At 40.2% G+C, this 22852-nt stretch overlaps 1 protein-coding gene across 1 annotated transcript in view; it reads left to right on the plus strand.

The window, feature by feature from the left end:
* The first annotated feature begins 18424 nt into the window (after positions 1–18424).
* SEC22A (SEC22 homolog A, vesicle trafficking protein) overlaps positions 18425–22852 on the plus strand; it is a 68449-nt gene continuing 64021 nt past the window's right edge. Inside the window, exon 1 of the mRNA XM_028505034.2 lies at positions 18425–18522. The gene's annotated coding sequence lies outside the window, so the exon portion shown is untranslated. The remainder of the gene's footprint in view (positions 18523–22852) is intronic.

Here is a 22852-nt window from a genome sequence, read left to right on the forward strand (position 1 = left end):
GGTACTTTACTTTTCTTGTTGCTATAGTAAATGGACTTTTTTTTCTTAGTTTCTCTTTCTGATATTTCATTGTTGGTGTATAAAAATGCCTTCAATTTCTGAATGTTAACTTTGTATCCTGCTATTTTGCCAAATTAAATTAAGTAGTTTTTTAGGCGGAGACTATAAGCTTTTCTTTTCTTTTTATTTTATTTATTTATTTTAGAGAGGGAAGGGAGGGAGATAGAGAGAGGGAGAGAAACATCAATGTGCGGTTGCTGGGGATTATGGCCTGCAACCCAGGAATGTACCCTGGCTGGGAATTGAACCTGGGACACTTTGGTTCCCAGCCCGCGCTCAATCCACTGAGCTACACCAGCCAGGGCAAGAGTATAAGCTTTTCTATGTACACTATCATGTCATCTGCAACTAATGAAAGTTTTACTTCCTCCTTTCTCATTTGTATGCTTTTTATTACTTTTTCTTATCTAATCATTGTGGTTAGAAAACTTCCAGTCCTATGTTGAATAAGAGAGGTGAAAGTGGACACCCTTGTCTTATTCTTGAGCTTAAGGGGAAAGCTCTTATCTTTTGCCCTTTGAGTGTAATATGGTTGTAGGTTTCTCATATATGGTTTTTATTATGTTGAGATATGCTCCCTCTATTCCCATTTTGCTGAGTGTTTTTATCATAAATGGGTGCTGGATTTTATCAAATACTTTTTCTGCATCTATTGATATGATCATGTGATTTTTGTCCTTCATTTTGTTTATGTGGTGTGTTAGGTTTATTGCTTTATGAATATTGTACCATACTTGCATCCCTCAGATGAATCCCACTTGATCATAGTGTATGATCTTTTTAAAGTATTGCTGAATCTGGATTACCAATATTTTGTTGAGGATTTTAATATTTATGTTCATCAGAATTCTTTGATGTGGACACCGGCCAGCAGTATTTGCAGCATTGTGGATGAGACAAGACAAATTCACATGGACTACCAAGTCCTGTGGAGGAAAAGGGATGACATGGCTACTCTCTCAAGAGCAGAGCATGCTGACCCTCACCTTGACAAGCTTTTATTGTTTTTCTGGGCACATTACATTGAGGATGGTCCTCATTTACTATGCACGGGTTCGCTTTAGGTGGTTACCTTTTACAGAAAACAAAGGAGAGGATGTTGCTAACTACATCAAAGAAGAATGATATTTGTAAATGCAAAGGGAAAAGTGGTTGAACTGGTTACACTCGTCCTTGGAAGGTTTAGCATAGATTTTAGGAAGTTACTTCAAATATCTGCAGTAAATGTTTGCTGCCTCAATTCATGGTGAGACAGTTTTAGCAAAAACAAGTCTCAAAGTGGCCTAGGTACAATGTGGGCCTGATTCCCCACAGGAGAAACTATCCATGGGCGTGGGTCCTGTGTAGCGGACCTCACTTTCCATTGGCCTTTCTGAGTGGGAACTGGGCCCATGCCATGCAGAATAGTCTCCTATAGTTATTGGCCTATAGTTTTCTTTTTTTGTTGTGTCTTCACCTGGTTTTGTAATTAGGATGATACAGACCTTGTAAAAAGAGTTTCAGAGTCTTACCTCTTCTTGAATTCTTTAGAATAGTCTGACAAGAATAGGGGTTAGTTCTTCCTTAAATGTTTGGTGAAATTCACCTGTGATGCCATCCTGTCCAGGGCTTTTGTGTGCTGGGAGTTTTTTGATTACTGTTTCAGTTTCACTAGTTGTTATTGGTCTATTCAGGCTTTCTGCTTTTTCTTGATTCAATTTGGAAGATTGTATGTTTCTAGAAATTTGTCCATTTTGCCCACGTTGTCCAATTTCTTGGTATATAGTTGTTCATAGTAATTTTTTACAATCCTTTGTATTTCTGTGGTATCAGTTGTAATGTCTCCTCTTTTATTTCTGATTTTATTTATTTGGGTCCTCTCCCTTTTTTCTTGATGAGTCTGGTTAAAGGCTTGTTGATTTTGTTTATCTTTTCAAAGAACCAGCTTCTGGATTTATATACTTTGATTGTTCTTTTAGTCTCTATGTAATTTAATTCTGCTCTGATCTTGATTATTTTCTTCCTTCTACTTGCTCTGGGCCTTGTTTGTTATTGTCCCTCTAGTTCTTGTAGATGTAAGGTTAGGTTGTTTATTTGAGGTTTTTCTATCTTCTTTAGGTAGGCCTGTATTGCTATGAACATCCCTTTTAGTACTGCCTTTGCTGTGTCCCATAGGTTTTGGGTTGTTGTGTGTTCATTTTCTTTTGTTTCTTGATATTTTTTGCTTTCTTCCTTGATCTCATTATTGACCCATTCATTAATTAATAACATGTTATTCAGTCACCATGTATTTGAATGTGGGCCTGATTCCCCATAGGAGAATTTTCTTCCTTGAGCTTGGTTTCTACTTTCAATCCACTGTGATCTGAGCACATCCTGACATAATTTCAATTTCCTTGAATGTGTTGAGGCTTGTTTTGTGTCCTATCATGTGACCTATCTTTGAGAATGTTCCATGTGCATTTGAAAAAAGTGTATGTATATTCTGCTTCTTCGATGTGAAGGGTTTGCATATATCAATTAAGTTTATTTGATCTAGAGTATAATTCAGTGCCACAACATCCCTGTTGATTCTTTGTTTGGAAGATCTATTCATTGTTGACAGTGTGATGTTAAAATTCCCTATGATTGTGTTGTTGTCAATATCTTTCTTGAAGTTCTCCAAGATTTTCTTTATACATTTAGGTGCTCCTATGTTGGAGCATACATGTTTACAAGGTTTATATCCTCCTGTTGGACTACTCCCTTAAGTATTGGGGACCTCCCTGCCTGGTTTCAGAAGCTGTAACTGCCCCCCATGGCTAAGGCTGAGTTGAGCAACCCTCAGACCATAAGCCACTAAGGAGACAAAGGTTATCTCCCTGGAAGAGGCACTGCCTCTGCCCCTTTTACTTCACCCTGCCTGGCCCCCAATGCGTGATGGGTTAGCCAATGATGGGTAAGATTCCTTAAGGGAGGGATGACCTAAGACAAGCATAATCATGGGGATCCCAGGGAAGGGCTTGGGGGGCTATAGCAAAAGGGGGTGATGGGCTCTCACCCCTTGGCTTTGACATAGCCTGAGTCCTTATTCTGTCTGCAAGAAGTCTCCTAATCTCTTGCCTGCCTTACTTCCCCTGCCTGATTGAAGCCTGAAACAATGACAGAGGGCGATGCAGCCCTGAGCTGGAAAGGGTGGGTTTCCCAGGTGATCAGGCCTAAGAAAGAATATGTAAAATCCTGTGAAATCTGCTTTGCCAAGAATGCTCTCAATCAAATGATAAGGGTCCAAGCAGGAAATGAGTTTGTTTCCCCAAGTTTTGTAGCCCTTAGCTAACACACCCTGACTCAGAATAAGCCCTTATAGTTCTTTCTATCTATTGTTTGATCCTTACTGCCTGACAATGATTAATGAGCTTTACCTGTATTCCTGTACAAAATGAACCCAATAAAAGCTCATGAGGGAAAGGCTCTTGGTCCTTCTCCTTTGAGAGAATGGCCACCTTTCCTCCCCCCACCCCCCCCACCCCCACAAGAAGATCATGGCTTGGTAGGCTTATTCTCATCCATGGCAGACAGGGGGCTCTGTGGGCAAAGCTACCCCACACTTAAGTATTATGTAGTGAGCTTCTTTGTCTGTTTTTATAGCCTTGTTTAGAAGTCTATTTTGTCTGATATAAGTACTGCTACCCCAGCTTTCTTTTTATGTTGTTTGCTTGGAATTTTTTATTCCATCTCTTCCCTTCCAACCTGTGTAAATCCTTTGTTCTGAGGTGGGTCTCTTATAGTCAGCATATATGTGGGTTGTGTTTTCTTATCATTTCAGCTACCATATGTCTTTTCATAGGAGCATTTAATCCAGTTATGTTTAAAGTTATTATTGATAGGTACTTATCCCTTGCCATTTTTTCTGTACCTGTGTTCCTTCCCCCACACCTCCTTTTTATAGCAGTCCATTTAGCATGTCTTTCAGTGCTGGCTTGGTGGAGATGTACTCTTTTAGCCTTCTTTTGTCTGGAAAGCTCTTTATTTCACCTTCCATTTTAAAAGAGAGTCTTGCTGGATAGAGTAGTCTTGATTGTAGGTCCTTGTTTTTCATTACCTGGAATATTTTGCACCAATCCCTTCTAGTTTGTAGTGTTTCTGTTGAGAAATCAGCTAATAATCTTATTGGGACTCTCTTATATGTCACTAGCTGTTTCTCCCTTGCTGCCTTTAAGATTCTCTCTTTGTCTTTAAGTTTTGCCATTTTAATTATGATGTATCTTAGAGTAGACCTCTTTTGGTTCATCTTGATTGGAACTCTCTGTGCTTCCTGAAATTGCATGACTTTTCCCCTCAACAAGTTAAGGAAATTTTCTGTCAGTATTTTTACAAACAGGTTTTCTAGCCCTCACTCCTTTTCTTCTCCTGATATTGCTATGATGTGAATGTTGTTATGTTCCATGTTGTCCTGAAACTCCCTTAAACAATCTTTGTTTTTTTGTTGTTTTTGTTTTTAGTCATTTTTCATTTTGTTGCTCTGCCTGGGTATTTCTTTCTACATTGTCTTCCAGCTTACTGATTTGATGCTCTGCTTCATCAAACCTGCTTTTAATTCCTTCTAGTGTATTTTTCACTTCAGATATTGTTTTCTTCATTTCTTTCTGGTTCTTATTCATAGTTTATATGTCCTTTTTCATGCAGCTGTAGTTCCCCTGAAGTTCCTTGTAGTTCCCATAAAGTTCTTTGTAGTTCTCACTTGAGCATCCTTATAACACTTATCTTGAATTCTATGTCTGATAGATTGCTTGTCTCAATTTCATTTACCTCTTTTTTTCTAGGGATTCCTCCTTTCCTTTTGATTGAGGCTTATTTCTTTGTCTCCCCATTTGAGGTGACTTTTTATTTTTGCATATTAAATTGGTCTACTTTAACTCCCTGTCTTTGTGTGGGGAACTTCTGTGGTAGGACTTTTGTGGGACTCAGTGGTGCAGTCTCTTCGACATCTTCATCTGGATGTTCTAGGATTTATGTGGGCTCTCTTGTCCTTGGGCTTTGATTATTTTGGGCTCACTCTTGGTGGGTTCTGTCCCCTGGCTGGCTGACTGGGAGTCACAAACCCAACCATGTCTTTTATGCATCCATTGTGAAGTGTTCTCTGTACTCCTTGGCTTCCAAACTCCATATTAGCTGAGATTTCATTGAATGTTCAGTTTATTTGTTGGAAGACCAACCAAGTATCCAAGTTGGGGGTCAAGAGCAAGTAGACTCAGCTTCCACTTATTTGGTGGCCATCTTCTGGCAGAGGGCCAAAAGGTAGCAATTTTTTATTTCTTTAATCATTTTCCTGATGCCAATTGTTTGGTCTGTTCCTCATTTTGTTTGTTCTTCTTGAGCACTGGGAAAGACTGCATTTCCAAGCCTCATTGCTGTTAACCTTGTGGGCTCCACGGCTGGCTTCTACCCAGCAAAATGTTGAGGAGCCAGGTAAGCCACCTTCAGTTTGGCTTTTAAAACATCCTCTATGACTTTCCAGCTCCCTCTTTCCTCAGATGCTCAGCATTGTGGAGGAAGGAACCAAGATCCCTGAGTCTTCTCTGGAAAGGAGCTGCTGAAGAAATGCCCGAGGCACCAGACTGTGACAGGAGTAATAAGTAAACCATTAATGGATTAAGCCTGTTCTGTCTTTTCTAAACAACTGTATTTTATAAGAAATCCTTGAGTTCTTTTGTAAGAAGCTGATGTCACATCATTTTAACTGTGAATAATTCTGGTATATATATATTTTGCTTTCAGTAATGTAACTAGGATCAGATGTTTTTGCAGCCTGTGTCCTTATGTGTCACATGTAGCATCACTTGGATTTTTGCTTTAAATTTTTTTTTCATTCTGACATGAAAGAGGGCTCCTGTCTGCTCAGGCTTCTCTGCAAACAGCATGCCTTGGTTTTTTATTTGTAGCCAAATGCAATAGTTCAAAAGAGCTGAATGCATAAAAAATGATACTTCCAATGAACATGTTATAATATTCTTTTTCCCCTTTTGGAAAAAAAATTGTTTAGTAATCAAATTACTAATGCATTAAGACAAATAAACTCATGAGTTGAGAAATTATCACACTGTATCTTTTGCCAGGATTCCAGAAGTTCCTAGCACCTTACAAGTTATCACATTTATATTACAAAATCCTTTTTTCCCTCTAATTTAAAAGAACCTCAAAGACAAGGGACCAGCTTTTTTTTGTTGTTGTCATTGTTTAATAGCAAGAGTTGAGAGTTGGGTTACTCTTACTCCTTGATTATTGTAAATTCTCATTATTAGTCCATGTTAGGCCCCTTTCTGGTTTTATATCATTTTATTTTATTTCTACCTATTCATCTTTACTTCTTAGATAAGTCATCCACTGATGTTTTTGATATATGTTGTTAAATATGCATGTATCCTTATGAAATACATGTTATGCTGGAGTGTGTGTGTGTGTGTGTGTGTACATGTACACAAAATCTTTGCTTCTTCATGAGCATTAAATGACATTGTACAAAGTCTGATGCAAAAGTCTGGGCTAGTTTCTGGAATGTTAAATAGAGCACTTCCTCCACAGACTTTTAGATAACATGCTGATGATTAGACTATGCAACTTTATTACATTTATATGGTTTTCAATGCCCTTTGAAATGTGATTAATTCTTTTAAGGATCGTGGACCCTTATGACACTTGGCTCATAAATAATTAAATCCATTTAATACTCCAGACCAGACCAAACCTATCAGGACTCAGGTTCTCAGCAGAGTGGGCTGTCGTTCACTAATTTTGAAATACTATCACTGCTTTATGCTATCTTCACTTCAATTCATTTGAATAATGTAATAATGGGACAAAAGAGGGGAAGTTATGCATGTAGAGTTATTAAAATATGCAACTTTATTAATTTGAAAAAACTTCAAAATCTGGAAAAATAGAACAATACAATAAACTACATGCCTCCAAATTTCTTCTTTTATTTTTTATTTTTTTGAAAATTTAGACATTTAATGATATTAAGAAATTATTGGCTTTTTCTAGGTGTGAAAAGTTTTGTGATTATATTTTCAGCCCCCTTGTCTTGGAAAGATGCATTCTTAAATATTTACAGAACAAATAACTGGATGACTGAGATTTGCTTCAGAAAAACACAGGAAGTGGCAGGACTGGTTGTGGGTAATTAGTGGTCAGAAATGGGTAAGTACTCGAGGTTCACTGTACTATTCCATGGATTGTGTTGTATGTTGGAAATCCTTCCTAATTCAAAATCATAAAAATGGTACTAGGCAAGGTTTGACTTCCTACTCCTGCTTCCAGTCCAACCCCAGACTTCTGCCTCTGGGCCAACCCCACAATTGGAGGAGCACTCATTTTTGAGTTATCCAAACTCCCCACAAAAACAACTGCAGCCAGAGAAATGCTTAAATGATGGTGGTGGGGGCTCCCATTAGCAACGTCATGCTCAATGGCTCAATGTTCTGTAGCTCTTGAGCATGTGATGAAGGATTACCTGGACACTGGCTGGCATGCCCAAGTGCTTGATCCAGCCTCACTTGTGTGTCTGTCTGATGTTGCTTGGCTGGTACTCATTCCTGAGCATCTTGCCACTGCTCGGCTGCTTGGATGCATGGTGGGGAGTCCTAGGCATGGGGTAGCCCCAACAAGGCCTGGTGCTGGAGCTACCTGACACCCTGTATTGCCACTGACCTACTGATAGGACACAAAAGGCAACTTGGGGATATGCCCAAGAGAGCTGCCGATCACGCTGTCACCATGCTAGCTATTCCAAAACCCATCCCAATTTCTTCTTTAAAAAGTAATTTATTTCACATATTTTAAAAACATGAAAGTAATACAAAGAGCATTACTCTGTCCATTCCTCAGCTTAAGACCTTATACAGTTGAAAGCACCTGCCTGACTTCATTCCTCTCCGTTCTTCCACCCCTGAGTCACCATTATCCTGAATTTTGTGTTTATCATTTTTATGTTAGTCTATGCATTTACTACTTGTACACACAACTGAAACAATAGTATTGCTTTGCAGATTATCAGCTTTACATAAAAGATATCATACCCTTAATATCCTTTTGTAATTTACTTTTTTATTTAATTTTTTTTGAAAATTTCTTTTTGTGTGAATGTGTGTGGTGCTAATTCATTCACATTGCCCTGCTGATCATTCTGAGGAGGACAGCCATGTCACAATCTCTGCTTGAATGTGATGCTGAGTGTGAAGGGATGCTCCCTCTGGTCCCCCTCACCTTTACTGTTCCTCTGATGTGCCCTGTCTACTCTGGAACCCAGGTTCTCACCACACCCTCTGGACAAACAGTGTGTGTCCCCTGTGTGTGAGTCCTCTGGAACATCTGGGCATTGCACCCATCTCAGCTCTGGCCTCTTCACACTCGCTGTCTCTCTTCTCTCCCTGCACCCTAACTTCACTTTCCATTCACTCCCTTCACCTGTCCCACCTTCTCACTGACACCGCTCTACCATTGCTCCTCTACCCTCACTTACCTTTTTCCACTCCTACCAATGTCCTTATTTCCTCTGCCTCAAAAACCTCCTTGCTGCAGGGTTCGTTTTATTTTCCACTTATACTTTTTTAACCTACATCTCCAGCTTTTTCATCTTTGTCACCAGCATCTTCTCTATAGCTAGACCTACCTTCCCCAACTTTCTTTTTTCTCCCATTCAATACAGACCTCTCTCTGTCATAATAGCCCCTTTTGTCACCAATCCCAACCACCCTCTTTCTTTCCTTCCTTTTACCTCATCATTGGCCACTTCCCCACCACCAAATCACTTTATTCTGTTGGATCCCCCATTCTTTTTTTTTAAAGATTTTATTTTATTTTTATTTTTAGAGAGGGAAGGGAGAAAGAGAGAAAGGGAGAAACATTAATGTGTGGTTGCTGGGGGTCATATCCTGCAACCCAGGCATGTACCCTGACTGGGAATCGAACCTGCGACACTTTGGTTCGCAGCCCGCACTCAATCCACTGAGCTACGCCAGCCAGGGCTTGGATCCCCCATTCTTAATGGACAATCTTAATGACCTTTGCTCATTAATTTACCATTAATTTGCCTTTTCTTTCCTGTCCTTGGAACACACTCATATCCTAAATCTTCTTCATCAGTTTGATCTCAGTTTCTGTCACTGGACCCTTCCCTGTCATCTGACCCTCAATGTATATTACTTTAACTATGACTCAGTCTGACTCAGTTCCAGTCCCACTGATTATTGTCCCATGGAGTTCATTTCCATAGAACCCCTGTTGGTTGTCCTCTTCTGTCCTCACAATCCCAGGCATTGCTCCCCCAAGCCTGACTAAGAAGGTAGCTCCTCTGTGCCAAGTTTCCATGTGAGGACAAGGCTGTGGGAGATGAACTGAGCAATTCCTCCAGGGGTCAAAGAGTCCAGGGAAATAATCAAGGCCAAGCTCCTCAGCTACAATCAAGAGATGTTCCTAGAGCCAGTAAACTGAGAACACCTCAGAGTAAAATGGATATTTTTGCAATGACCCAGGAACACCCCCCCGCACAAGGAATGTTGGTTGCCATGCCTTACAGAGCAGCTTGTTAGCAGTTTGAAGACCAAATTTGAAATAAAGCCACAGAACCAGTCATAGGTTTGCCCCTTGCTCAGATACTTCTTAGGTCCCACTGGCCCATGTCCAAAGTGTGCTCAGTGGGAACATGGTAGCTTCCCAGGTATGGGGTGTCCATATGGAGGCAAGAGGGAGCTGCTTGGGGCAGTGGGAACATGGTCTCTGAGATGCTAGCCCTAATAAGGATCCAGGACAAGTACTTAATCCCAGTGAAAGAGAGAGAGGACTCTGAGAGCTCTAGTACAGTGAGCAAGGGGGAGGGCAGGCAGAACCGAGGACCTCCCAAGCCAGAAGGAAGATCCAGCTTGCCCACGTCAGGGCAGAGGTTCTTGTAGGCAAGACTCCACAAATTCCTGACACAGAATGAGTAGGCTCCTTCAGAAAGAAAATTGAGAAAAAGGATGGGATGCTTTTTACAGTTAACTTATGCCTGGAAAAAAGGCAATGAGCAAGAAAGTGCCTTTCAAAAATCCAAGTCTGTGTGGGCTTCTGACAGAGCCAGGCTCCAGGCTCAGGTGAAGGGAAAGATGTCTTCGTGAGCAGTGGGGATGCTGAAGTTCAGGGGTGCATCACAGTCATGGGCCTGATCCTAAGAAGAAACTGGAGCTTGGGCATGGACTTCACATGTGATAGGAAGGTTAGGACAAGGAGGAATTCCGGTCCTGGCAGAGCCTGGATTTGGGCATTCCTGCAACCACAAGGTTCCCTTCTTCCCAGAACAAAGGAAAGTGATGAGTGCCACATCCTGTAGCCATCAAGCAGGCTTTAAGGGTCAGGGTTGTCCCAGCAGAAATAAGCAGTAAGTCACCAAGAATAAGACGTATTGACATCTCATACCCCTCAATGCATGGAAGTACACAACATGACTTCTGGAATATTATTGCATATATATATATTGCGAATTTTAGATTGCAAATATAAAATGCGTAAGTTCAACCTAACCAAGAAAGTGCCAATCACATCCTAATTGAGGGATGTTTTACAAAATAACAGTACTTTTCAAAAGTATCAAGGTCATGGAAAACAAGAAAAGAATGAGGAAATGCCATAGGTGGAAGAGGCTAGGCAGATGTAATAACTAAATGTGATGTGGGATCCTGGGTCCAATCCCAAAACAGAAAATCATTTGTGGAAAAACTAGTAAAATTCATTAAGTCTGTCGTGTTCTACTTATTGCACCAATGTTAACTTCTGTGTTTTGATTATTGTACTGTAGTGATGTAAATTAACATTAGGGGAAACTGGGTGAAGTTTATACAGGTATTCTGTACTATTTTTGCAACTTCTCTGTAAATCTAAGATTATGTCAAAATAAAAAGTTTTTTAAAAATCCAGATTTGGTGCTTTTGGTGTTAATTTTTGATCCTTGATTCAATTTCTTCATTAGTTATTGGCGTTCTATTCCTTATGTTAGACAATTTTGCTAATTTTCCTCAAAAGTTTTCCATTTTGAGCCCTGGCTGGCGTAGCTCAGTGGATTGAGCGCAGGCTGCGAACCAAAGCATCACAGGTTCGATTCCCAGCAAGGGCACATGAATGGGTTGCAGGCCACAGCCCCCAGCAACCGCACATTGATGTCTCTCTCTCTCTCTTTTTCCCTCCCTTCCGGCTCTAAAAATAAATAAATAAATCTTTAAAAAAGATTTTCCATTTCAGCTATGTTTGTGAAATGATTCACATGATACTAATTTGTATTATTATTCTTCAATACATTTTGAAATCTCTACTGGGTATATAGTTACATCATCCTTTTCATCAATGATATTATTCATTTGTGCTCTTTCTTGCTCTGTTTTCCCCTTTGATCAGGACTGCAAGAAGTTTGTCTTTTTTACTAGCCTTTCAAAGAATGTTTTGATTTTGTTAATCATTCATTTTTATTCTCATAATTTCTGCTTTTATTTTCATAGCTTTCTTCTGTTTTTAGTTCATTCTACTATGCTTTTTCTAACTTCTTGAATTAAATTCTTTACTCATTAATTTGCCACCTGTCGTGTTTTCTAAGATAAGCAGTCATGAGGAGACGGTTATGTTTCTGGTTCTATTTGACAGCATCCCTCAAGCTTTCATATGTAGCATTTTCATTGCACAATTTTAATGGCCATACTTTCTGTTGTTTTTCCTTTAACCTATGGGTTATTTATAAGTATGCCTTGTTATTTCAAAACATATTTCAAAATTTGTTATTATTACTAATTTTATTTTATTAAACCATGGGCATTTGTAGTCTAAATTATATCATTGTCATTTGCCACAAGGCTCAATACAATTTTAATAAATACAATCTTCACTTTTCCCTCAAAACAGTTACTGGTTGCCAGAAATGAGAAAATGTTTCGAAATAGAATACATGTAATTGAGTGATCTGAGGTTTCAACTTTGGCCCGCCCTCCCCATATCTTTCCAACCATTTTCTACCCTAATGAAGAGTACTGGAGCACACCTTTAGGTTGATTTGTGATTCTGTTCACCAACTTCAAGCAAATTACAGCCAATAAAAGTTTTCGAATTAACCTCTTCTCTCTGGCACTTGCAGGTATCAGTGACATTTGTCTTTGGATAGAGGTTATGGAGATTTGCGATTGTGCAGAAGAATATGGGTTCAGAATCAGTACTTATTATTGCTGGTGTTAAAGTATGACAAGTAATATCCTGGTGAATTTATATATTCCTAGGATTTAAACACTGAGCTAAGCTGGAATCTGAAGACAAGGTCAGGAAAGTCACTCTGTAAAATGGAATCTGATAAGATTCCACAAGGGAAAGGAGTTTTGTAACATGTCTTTTTAAAAAAAATTTTTAAAGCTTTTATTTATTTATTTTTAGAGAGGGAAGGGAGGGAGAAAGAGAGAGAGAGAGAGGGAGAGAGAGAGAGAGAGAGAGAGAGAGAGAGAGAGAGAGAGAAACATCAATGTGCGGTTGCTGGGGGCTGTGGCCTACAACCCAGGCATGTGCCCTGACCGGGAATTGAACCTGCGATACTTTGGTTCACAGTCTGAACATGTCTTATTTTGTGGTTTTGAATGCTCTTTTCTATGAGGCCAAGATGTTAGAAGTAATGGTCCTAACTCATCTAGACTAAAAAGAGAATTTAGTAGTAGTTATCCATCACTGCCTATATTAGTCAGGGTTGTACAGATACAGAACTGATAGGATGTATATGCGTATGTGTGTGTGTGGAGAGAGATAGAAAGAGAGAGAAAGAGACAGAGAGGGAGAGAGACTGAGATTTATTTTAAGTAATTGGCTCATAGGATTATAGAGGCTGGCAAGTCCAAAGTCTGATGTGTGGGCCAGCAGGCTGGAGACCCAGGGAAGAGCCAATGCTGCAGTTCACTTTAAGTCTGAGGGCCACCTGCTGGAAGAATTCCTTTTTGCTCAGAGGTCAGTTTTTGTTCTATTTAGACCTTCTACTGATTAGATGAGGTCCACCCACATCTTGGAGGATGAACTTCTTTTCTCCAAGCTCACAGATTTTAATGTTAATGTCATCCAGAAACATCCAGAATAATGTTTGACCAGTTAGTAAACACTGGCCCAGCCAGGTTAACCCACAACATTAACCCTCACACTGCCCAAAATGGATAGGGACCGCAATTGGTGGCTTCTAGTATTTTAGTCCCTGGGAGACAAGGTGCCCAAAAGAAAAGTGGCCTGACTTTGATTACCAATTGTGTCCCTTCTTAGTTTGGAGATCTTATAAGCAATTTAGTTAATCTCTTGGATCTTTAGATTCTTTTTATCCCTCAAAATAGGGTTGTGAGAATTAAATGATATAATCCTATAAACATCCAATGGTCTCTTTGTAGGTGCTCAGAAATTGTTCACTTTCTGAGCTTCCCCAGGAAGGTGCATTCTCTAGCTGCTGCCTCAGCCTGATTCAAACTTCTCATGAGATGACCCAGGGCTGTGACACTTTGAACACATGGCCATGTTCCGATGATTAATTCCATTTGCCATGTAGGCACTTCATGGACTCTCTAGTCTACCTTCCACATGACATTGCAGCTCCACGCACACAGCCTCTGACCAACTCATTCTTTGTGTTTTTTAGGTCAAATTCAGAGAGTCCGACTAGTTGCTGGCCAGCTCCTTTGGGCAGATGGTCCAGTCAGCTGTGGTTAAGTGGGAATGGATCATGTACTTTGATAGATTAATGCTTGCAGGAATCTCAGTCAAAAGCTTAAACTGAAAGGTTAAGTTGGGTGTGCCAAGCAAAATAGCCTACAATTTAGTCTCTAATGTGGTTGCCTTGTTAGGTTGGTCACTGCATCTGAAAATGTGGCGCCTGGCATCTGCTCCTGTACCTCCAGCCCAGAGTTTGCCATTAACTCCCAGCTAGCCTTCAGGCTTAAGCAGGCTGGCTTCCCACCAAGTGGGAGAAGCCAAGGCTTTCTGTCTCTTGTGGCTATTTGTGTAGCCCATGGAGAAACTTGACCTCTCCAACATATTTTTCCCAATAGACCACTATGATTTCTGGCAAGGATGGACAGGACATTTCCTCTTGTTCTGCTTGTGTATCCTTGTCTCCAATCTCAGTGGCTACGCTGTCTTTGATTCTTCCTCTCTCCACACAGCCAACTCCTCATTTCTGAAATAGGCTTTTCTGTTCACTCCATGTATCCTACAAGGTCACTGCCATATGGGGTGGCAAAGAAATGATGGGTATATTTATAGCAGCTAGGGAAACTGTATTTTGGATTTGGAGAACTTCCCCCACCTAAATCCTCTCCTATAATAAAAGTTTAAAGTCTTTTCCTTGCAACTTGCCTTGTTTTTTCTTAAACCCTAGCAGCAATGTCACACTGAGGTTTCTCTTTTTGTGCAAGCACCACTGTACTGAAACATATTTCTCACTAAATTTTGGCTGAAAGGAAATTTACTTCTAAGTTATTTTTTTTCTTTAGCCAAAAAGTATACAGTAATTAAAACATCATTTGTAAACAGGAACAAGAAATGATTTCTAGCTTATGGGTGATCACTTTATTCTTTCATGACTTACATATTTATGTGTTTGGATAAAACCTATGAATACTAACTGGCTTTTTATTCCAGTAAATGAGACTGGTTGGGAGTGAATTGGAGAAGGAAAGCGTGGGGCACATAATTGAAACATAAGATGTAATGGATGGATTTGAGATCTCTGTCTGCCAGTGAATCATTTTGTGACTTTAACTAAGTGCCACACTGCATGCTCTGAATCTCCACCTGGAAGATTATGATAAAATGACTGTCTGGCAAGTATGGAGTGCAAGTCTATGTTTTTTAAGGGAGAACATTAAAGAGATTATTGGATTTTGGATCCAAACAGGCTAACATTCAAAACAGTAGTATGGGAAATGAGAATCCTTGTTAAGCCTGAAACATTTTATCCTTGGTTAATAGAGTTTGTAATATTTGAAGAAGCTTCTTTTAAATACAGAGTTTCACCAAACTGATAGCACTCATGCAGTTTCGCCAAAGAGACAGATGAATGAGTAATTGACAAACGATGAAAAACATTTGGCCAAGAAACATACAAAACAATTGTCATCCTCACTAATAATATAAAAACTGCAAACTAAACAATGAGGCAACTTTTTTCACTTTTCAAATCAGAAAAAAAGTTAAATAGTCTAATTACACAAGCCCAGCTTTGGTGACGGGGCGGGAGAAGGTACGCTTGGTGAGAATGTAAGTCGGCACAGGACTTTCTCCTTCTCTTTTCCTTCACTGGTGCCAAGAGGGTAAAGATCATTCCAGTTTGGGAGCTGACACCCACAGCAGTTACTACCACCCAGCCAGAACCTTCCATGACATGGATCTCTGTACAAAAAAAGAAAAAATAGAAGGAGTGGTATTTTTTACACCTAGCCATGTGTTGGCATGAAATACGAACTTAGAAAAAAAACCCAATCTGGCTTCCTTGCTCCCCATGAATAGCAATATACTCAGCAGACAGTAGGAAAAGGGCAAGAGTCGGACCTATTTAAAACAGATGAAGAAAATTGAGGGATAAGGAGAAAAATGTGTCTATCTGCTTTAGGGTGAGGCTCCTTCTCCCACAACTCACCCTCAACCAGCAGAGCCCCTCCAAGGCCCCTATAAGCACTTGCTTCATCCATAACCTCTTTTAAGTTACTTGATGTCCTTGTATTCGACTTAATAATATGCTATGGTCCCAGTTGAATCTGGAAGGAAATGGGTCAGGGCCAGAAGAGAAAGCAGGATCTAGATCAGGTCCCTGTGGCCTGGCTGACTGGGGGGAGGCAGAGTAGAAACAGGGTGACCACAGGCCATACCTGAGAGCAACATGGGATCTCTTTCCATGGACTTCTTGGCATGATTCAATTCCCCAGTTAAACAGCTCTCATCAATATTGCGATCATTCTCCTGGATCAGTACTCCACCTGCTGGTGGAAGATCACCTAGTGCACAGAGAGGAAGGGGCTACATGGAAAGAAGGGAGGAAAGAGCCTGGTGGAAGGTGGGGACCACCCAACCCATGTTAGGGCTGCCTCCGTGGCTCGATCTATAGGGTCCCCAGCCCAGGGAGTACTTGGAGAGCCTTTGAAAGACAACTTAAGCTTTGACACCTGGGACAAAACTCCTTTCCAGGTATCATAAATTCAAATAATTAATGATCCCCAAATTCCCTCCCATAGCCTGAACATTATCTATAATTTTAACAGGGCACAAGGCTGACAATCTTTTGGGAGAGTTTCAGTTACTTCTTTCCTTGAACTTCCTTCCCACAACTTCCTTAAATGCTAATCTAGAAGTTAACACTATCTAGGGTCATATCTAGAAGCTTTATTTAGTTCTTTTTATGTTTTCCATTTCTTTCATTATACTTATGTTTTCCTTTAAATCTTGACTATATATATATAATTGCTGTTTTAAAGTCCTTATCTCCTAATTTCATCATCTGTGTCATTTCTGAGTCTGTTCTTATTGACTGATTTTTCTCCTGTTTATGGTTTACATTTTCCTGCTTCTTCACATATACAAGGTGAGGCAAAAGCAGATTTACAGTTGTTCATAGGGAAAATAATACAATCATTAATAAATAAAAGTACAGGAATCAACTCTGTGAATTCATGTACTCATAACTGTAAACCTACTTTTGCCCTACCCTGTATAGTAATTTTTAATTGAATACTGGACATTGTGGACATTACATAGTTTAGTACCTGGATTTTGTTGTCTTTCTTTAAATATTATTAAGTTTCATTCAAGCAAGCAGTCAATTTACTTGCAGACAAGCTTTTTCAGGTTTGTTTGGGTGGGGCTAGAATAGCCTTCACTCATAGGCTACTTTTGCCTTATCTCTGTAACCTGAAAAATTTGAAAACATTTATTTGCAAAGATATATGCACCCTTGTGTTCATCACAGCTTTCTTCACGGTGGCCAAGACAAGGAAACAACTGAAGCGTCCTTTGTTAGATGATTGGACAAAGAAGATGTGGTGCACATATACAATGCAATACTACTCAGCCATAAGAAAAGATGAAATACTGCCATGTGCAACAACATGGATTGATTTTGAGAATATGATGCTAAGCAAAATAAGTCAGGCAGAAAAAGTTAAGAACCATATGATTTCACTCATGTGTGGGATATAAAACTGGAAGCAACAAATGAACAAACAAGAAATGCAAACAAAAACTCACAGACACAGACAACAGTAGGGTGGTTACCGGGAGAAAGGAGGGTGGGGGTAAAGAGGGTCAAATATATGGTTATGGAAGATTAGACTCTGGATGGTGGGCACAATCCAACACATACAGATGATGTATTATAGACTTGTACACCCGAAACCTATAAAATCTTATTGAGCAATATCACCCCCAATAAATTTAAGTAGAAAACAATATATGTGGAACCACTTTAAAATGGAGTCAGAGCTGTCATCCGGAGGAACTGCCTTGCACATCTATCTTATGCCTTAAACCTTTGGAATGCTGTTGAAACGGGGCAAAACAACCTCTGGCCTGCGCAGAAGGCAACATTGTGTTCCAAGGAACTGTTTGCAAAGATAACAAGAAAGCAGATATTACAAGAAGACTGAAAAATTAACTACTTTAGCTTATTGGCACCAATAGCAATGTCGTCATCTTATTGATGTACCCGTGATCGCTTTCCTTTCTCATAAATACCCCTTTGCCTTCTAGTTGTAACGCAATTTGGGTTTCTGCCTGAATCAGTGCTTTCCGATTCTTTTTTATTAAACCTCAAATAAATACTTGTTGTCTCTCGCTTCGGCCTTTTATTTTTAAAATAACATCTCTCAAGCGTGGCCTTTCTGAGATCTCTCTACGAAATGGTCCAGGTGTTTAATAAGGTTTCTCTATTCCGGTTGGTCAAAAACCGAACGTTTCCTGACTCTGTTCAAGCTCTAGTAGTTGTTCAACTTATAGTTCCCCAGTAGTTTTCATTTAATTGTCTCAGGAAGTCTATCCTTAAACCTACACCAAATATTCAAGGAGACTCTTCGCTTCTTTTTTTAAAGATTTTATTTATTTGTTTTAGAGAGAGGGGAAGGGCAGGAGAAAGAGAGAGGGAGAAACGTGAGAGAGAAACAGCAACCGGCTGGCTATACCTCTCGCAGGCGGCAGGAAGAAGATTCGTCTTATTCGCGAGGGACTGCACAGTCCGACAGCAGAGTGGGCGGTCTCCCGGCGCAGGTTCGTGAAAAACTGCCGACAGCTCCTGGAGTGGGCGGGCCTACCACGCCCCGGGAGGGCACAGGTCAGGGAGTCCTTCCCACAGAACCCGATTGGCTTGGGCAAGCCCAGAGAATGGGGGCGGGGCTTGATCCTGGGCTGCAGCCACGTTTTATACGCTGGGTTCATCCCACAATGCACTGCGTGTTACGTGACTTGGAGCGGCGGGTCCCGGCTCCACAGGTACGGACCGGCCCCTCCCAGTCCTCGTTTCTTCCTTCTTGGGGTCGCTCTATCCCCAGGCCGGTAGTTGAGCTCACCCGGCCTCCCGCTACGGCTCTGGACCCTAGGCCTCGTGTCTGCAGACTTATTCCAGGACAGGAGCCAAGCCCGAACCGTGGGGGCGGGAGCTGGGTGTTGATGGAACCACGGGGCTTGGGCGGAGCGGGATTGCGAGGACTTCGTCCCCTTCCACTTGCAGGGTCTATGGGGCCGCGCGGGCGGCAGTTACCCCTCGGCTGGCCTTCCAAGGGTATGGAGCAGCCGGGTCACGGGGACCCACTGGGAGTGACAATCGCTCTGGGCAGTCAGTAACCGAGAGCAGTTCCTGGCGCCCAGGTGTCAGAAACACCGGGATCCACTAGGCTGCTTAGGCGCCCCAGAGAGCTTGACGTCACATTTTCTGTATCTTCTAGGCGGGGTGGAATTTGAACTAGTGGCGAACTTTGCGTTTAGTGGGGGTTGAATGAGCCTTGAGCTCAGAGAGTTGCCCTTGTTGGCTCTCGGAAACCTCATCATCAGGCCCTGTTAATGGCACTTTGGGAACCAGATGGCAGAGAGACCTGATCAGTTGGCTTGACAGATGGAAGAGGTCTTCAAAATAGGAAGCCAAGTCCCAGCTGGCTTGACCCTCTCTGCCAGTGAGAGCAGCTTTGGGATTTGGGGTGCTCTACGGCTTCCTGGGTCATCTATCTGTGGGCAGTTAGCTAGCTTGAGAACCAGTCCTTCCTATGCCTGTTCGGCCAAGGCAAAGCCCTCAGCTTAATGTCAGCCATTAGACCGGAGACGCTGGGATCCCAGCTGACAGGTGGAACAGCCACTTCTAAAACTCCCTGAATCACATTCCACATTACTGGTATTTGCTCGTGTGTTGAGATACAAGGAATCAGGCAGTAGGCACTTAAATAGTACCACAATTTCAGGCATAGGAAGGTTGTAGTTCAGTAATTGGATTTGACATCTGTGACCATACCCTAAGTTATAATGGGACATCTGGGCATTTCCTATGTTGAGAACCCATGATCTCAGTTTAGTGCTTCTTTTGGTGTATAACTGATTTTAAAAAATCTAAGTATATTTTATATTGGTATATAAAAGAAGTCGAGCTTTTATCAAATGGCAGAGGGATGGGGCAGGTGTACCTGTGACCTTGCTCTACATGTAGTTAAGAAACTTGGTTGTGTTGAGAGGCGACGTCTCAGAGGGTGTTTAAAGTTAGGCCTGAGTTTAAATCTGTCACTTGCCAATTTAGGGATTGAATAAATTAATTAACTTTTTTAGTTTGGAATTCCTCAAAGTAAAATGGAATTGATAATACATATCTCACAGGTTATTGGGAGACTTACATGAGGTAATTAATGTATGTAAAGTGCCTAGTACATAGAGGGCAGTCAATAAATAACAACAACAAGTAATATTGTATTTAGTCTGCAAGGCAGTGCTTCAGGTCCTTTACATGTTCCTGTAAGGTAGATACTATCAATATCTTTAAAATAACCCTATGAGATACATAGTAGCCACAGTTTACAGGTGAGGAAATTGAGTATAGAAAGGCTCAGTCAGTATATGGTGGAGCCAGATTTTGAGGCCAGGCAATCTGTTAACTACTATATTGCCTCTTAAAGAAAATGTAAGCTGGTCTTTTATTATTATTTCAAAATTAGTAGCTAGTTTCTGTATCACTAGGTTCTTGTCTTTTGTTTTGTTGGTTTTAGGAGACTGGTGTAGCACAGTAATGTGGAGATAGAAGAAACTTGGGTTCAAGCACCAGTTCTGTCATATATTAGCATTGTGACATTGAGAAAGGGAGCCTTCATTTCCTCGTCTGCAAAAGGTTGTACCTACCCAGTGTTTGTAAACTGTGAGGTACTACACAAATGTTAAGACTGACGCACTTGTGCGTGTGTCTGGGTCCCTGTTCCTAGATGTGAGGATAATGTACTCTAGAGCCTGAGGTCTTACACATACCGCTCAGTGCAAGGACCTATAATAGGAGTGTCAGGCTCCTGGAGAGGTTGCATGTGCTGCAAGGGAGGGGCAAACTGCAAAATAAATTCTGGTTGTCCTTGGTACCCTTTCTGCTTTTGTTCTTCAAACTGTTTCCCAAGTGCCTTCTTCCTATCCTATGGCTGTGCAAAAAACTCCCTTTTCACTCAGTTTTTCCCCCACCCTGTGCTATCACAGTTAGTATAGCTTTCTCCCCAAATACACCCTTCCCAAATTCTCAGATCACTGTTAGCACTTTTAATAAAATAGTATGCACTAAGGTAGTGCTTACCAAATTTTGGAACCATCAGATCATTTTATTAAGTTAGGAGAAAAATATAGATACTATCACTAAGGGTAGGGCAAAAAATAAGTTAATTGAAAGACATATTAGGTAGATAATAATACAGGTGGGATGCAGATGTGATAAGAATTCTGAAAGTGGTGCCTAGATGACTGAAGTTTGGAAAATAATGAACTGAAACAAAATATGAGTGACTAACCCAACATGAATGTTTTTTATCTTTAAAAAAGACATTTATGAAACTGTTGCTAGAAAATAGATAGAAAGTATGCTTGAGTTTTGTTTATTACTTTTTGAGAGATTGCCTTGCTGTTACCTTGGGCCCACAGTCATTACCCCACAGGTTCTTTTCTTAGTACGTTTTAGGAAGTATAAATCTTTTTGTCTTTCAAGTCATGAAAAAAGGAGTAGCTTTGAAGAGTACATGAAAGTCGGTACCCTCTAGTAAAGATAATTTCTGATATTTCTGTTGGGGTCCTAGAAAGATCAGGCAGTTTACTTTTAAATACTAAGTATATGGATGTTTGGAAACTATAGGCCACAGCCCTTCCCTCATTTTAATTCACGGAGTAGACCTTGTGTTGCAGTATATTTCTGTAAAGACAGAGTTTTATATTTAAATTATCAATACATAAGGTATGAAGTAAGATATTTTCCCACTCTCTTAGGCTAAATGTTGTAGCTGTGGTTTAATAATTAAATAAAACATGGCAACAGTTTTAAAAAGAGGATTATAATGTAGCTTTTATCCCTTGAGGAATTCCAGCTTTTTCTTGCTAGTGCTTTTAGAAGAGAAAAGAAACTGATTGAATAGGGGAAAAAATAATTTGGGTATATCATGTTGGAACTTTGGTCAAAGAATCCATTATGGTAAAGGGTATTTTGATTCCTGCTGAGGTTTTTTTCCTTTTAAGTAGAGGACAAAAATATTAAAGACTATTAACATGTTAATACCTAACTATTCCTATCATTTCCTCATGAAAACAGGAAAAGGGGGGAGTAAATTAAATGTGTTAGCATTATCATTTGGATTAGTTTTTATTGTCAGTTACCATCATGAATGGACAGTCAGATTTTGGCTTCACACGGCAGTGAAAACTGGGCACCACTGATTTGCAAACTTGGTGCCAATTTTCTGTGGCATTTTTTGATATATTACTCAATTTTTCATTTTTGGAAGAAGTAAAATTGACATAGCTGAACTGGGCAGATAAGGATTAATTTAGTTTCTGATATATAATATCATGAAAAAGCATATGAAATTGTTTTAGAGACTTTCTGTTTTTACCAATTACTAGTGAAAGAGAAGCATTTAGGGCCTTGTGTTCTGATGGCCTGACAGAAAACAGTTACCACTTAATGTCGCTCTGTGAACATGTTTTAATTCAGTGTTTTTCAAAGTATAATCCTTAGACAGTAGCATAGTAATTATCTGGGGAATTTGCTAAAAATGAAAGATTCTCAAGTCCCATTCCACAGTCAGTGGATCAGAATTTTTTGGAGGTTGGCCCAGAAATTGGTATTCCTAACCAAACTTCCAATGACTTTTATATAAGCTAAAATTTGAAAACTAGTATATATATATTTTTAATCAAAGTTTGTTTACTTGATTTCTTTCAGACCCAGGCCAGTGTAGTCCTTTGATCTATTTTTGTAAAGCATGATCAGAATCTAATAGGACAAGCCATTATGATTTACTTTCTGGCAAAATGATTGAGGATAGTATTAAAACCAGTAATTCCTTTAGCTTTCAGATTTATTTATTTATTTTTCAGTTTATGCTTTTTATTTTTTAAAATATTATTTATGCTGTTACAGTTGTCCTGACTTTTCACCCTTTGCTGCCCTCCACCCAGCCCACCCCCCACTCCCACAGTCAGTTCCCATGCCATCCATTATCCATGTCCAGTGGTCATCCATATGTATTCTTTGACTAATCCCTTTACCTTTCAGTCAGTCCCCACCTCCTCTCCCCACTCTTGCAGCAGTCAGCCTGCCCCTGAT

The sequence above is a fragment of the Phyllostomus discolor genome, chromosome 2, assembly GCF_004126475.2.
Source record: "Phyllostomus discolor isolate MPI-MPIP mPhyDis1 chromosome 2, mPhyDis1.pri.v3, whole genome shotgun sequence".
Lineage (NCBI taxonomy): Eukaryota > Metazoa > Chordata > Mammalia > Chiroptera > Phyllostomidae > Phyllostomus > Phyllostomus discolor.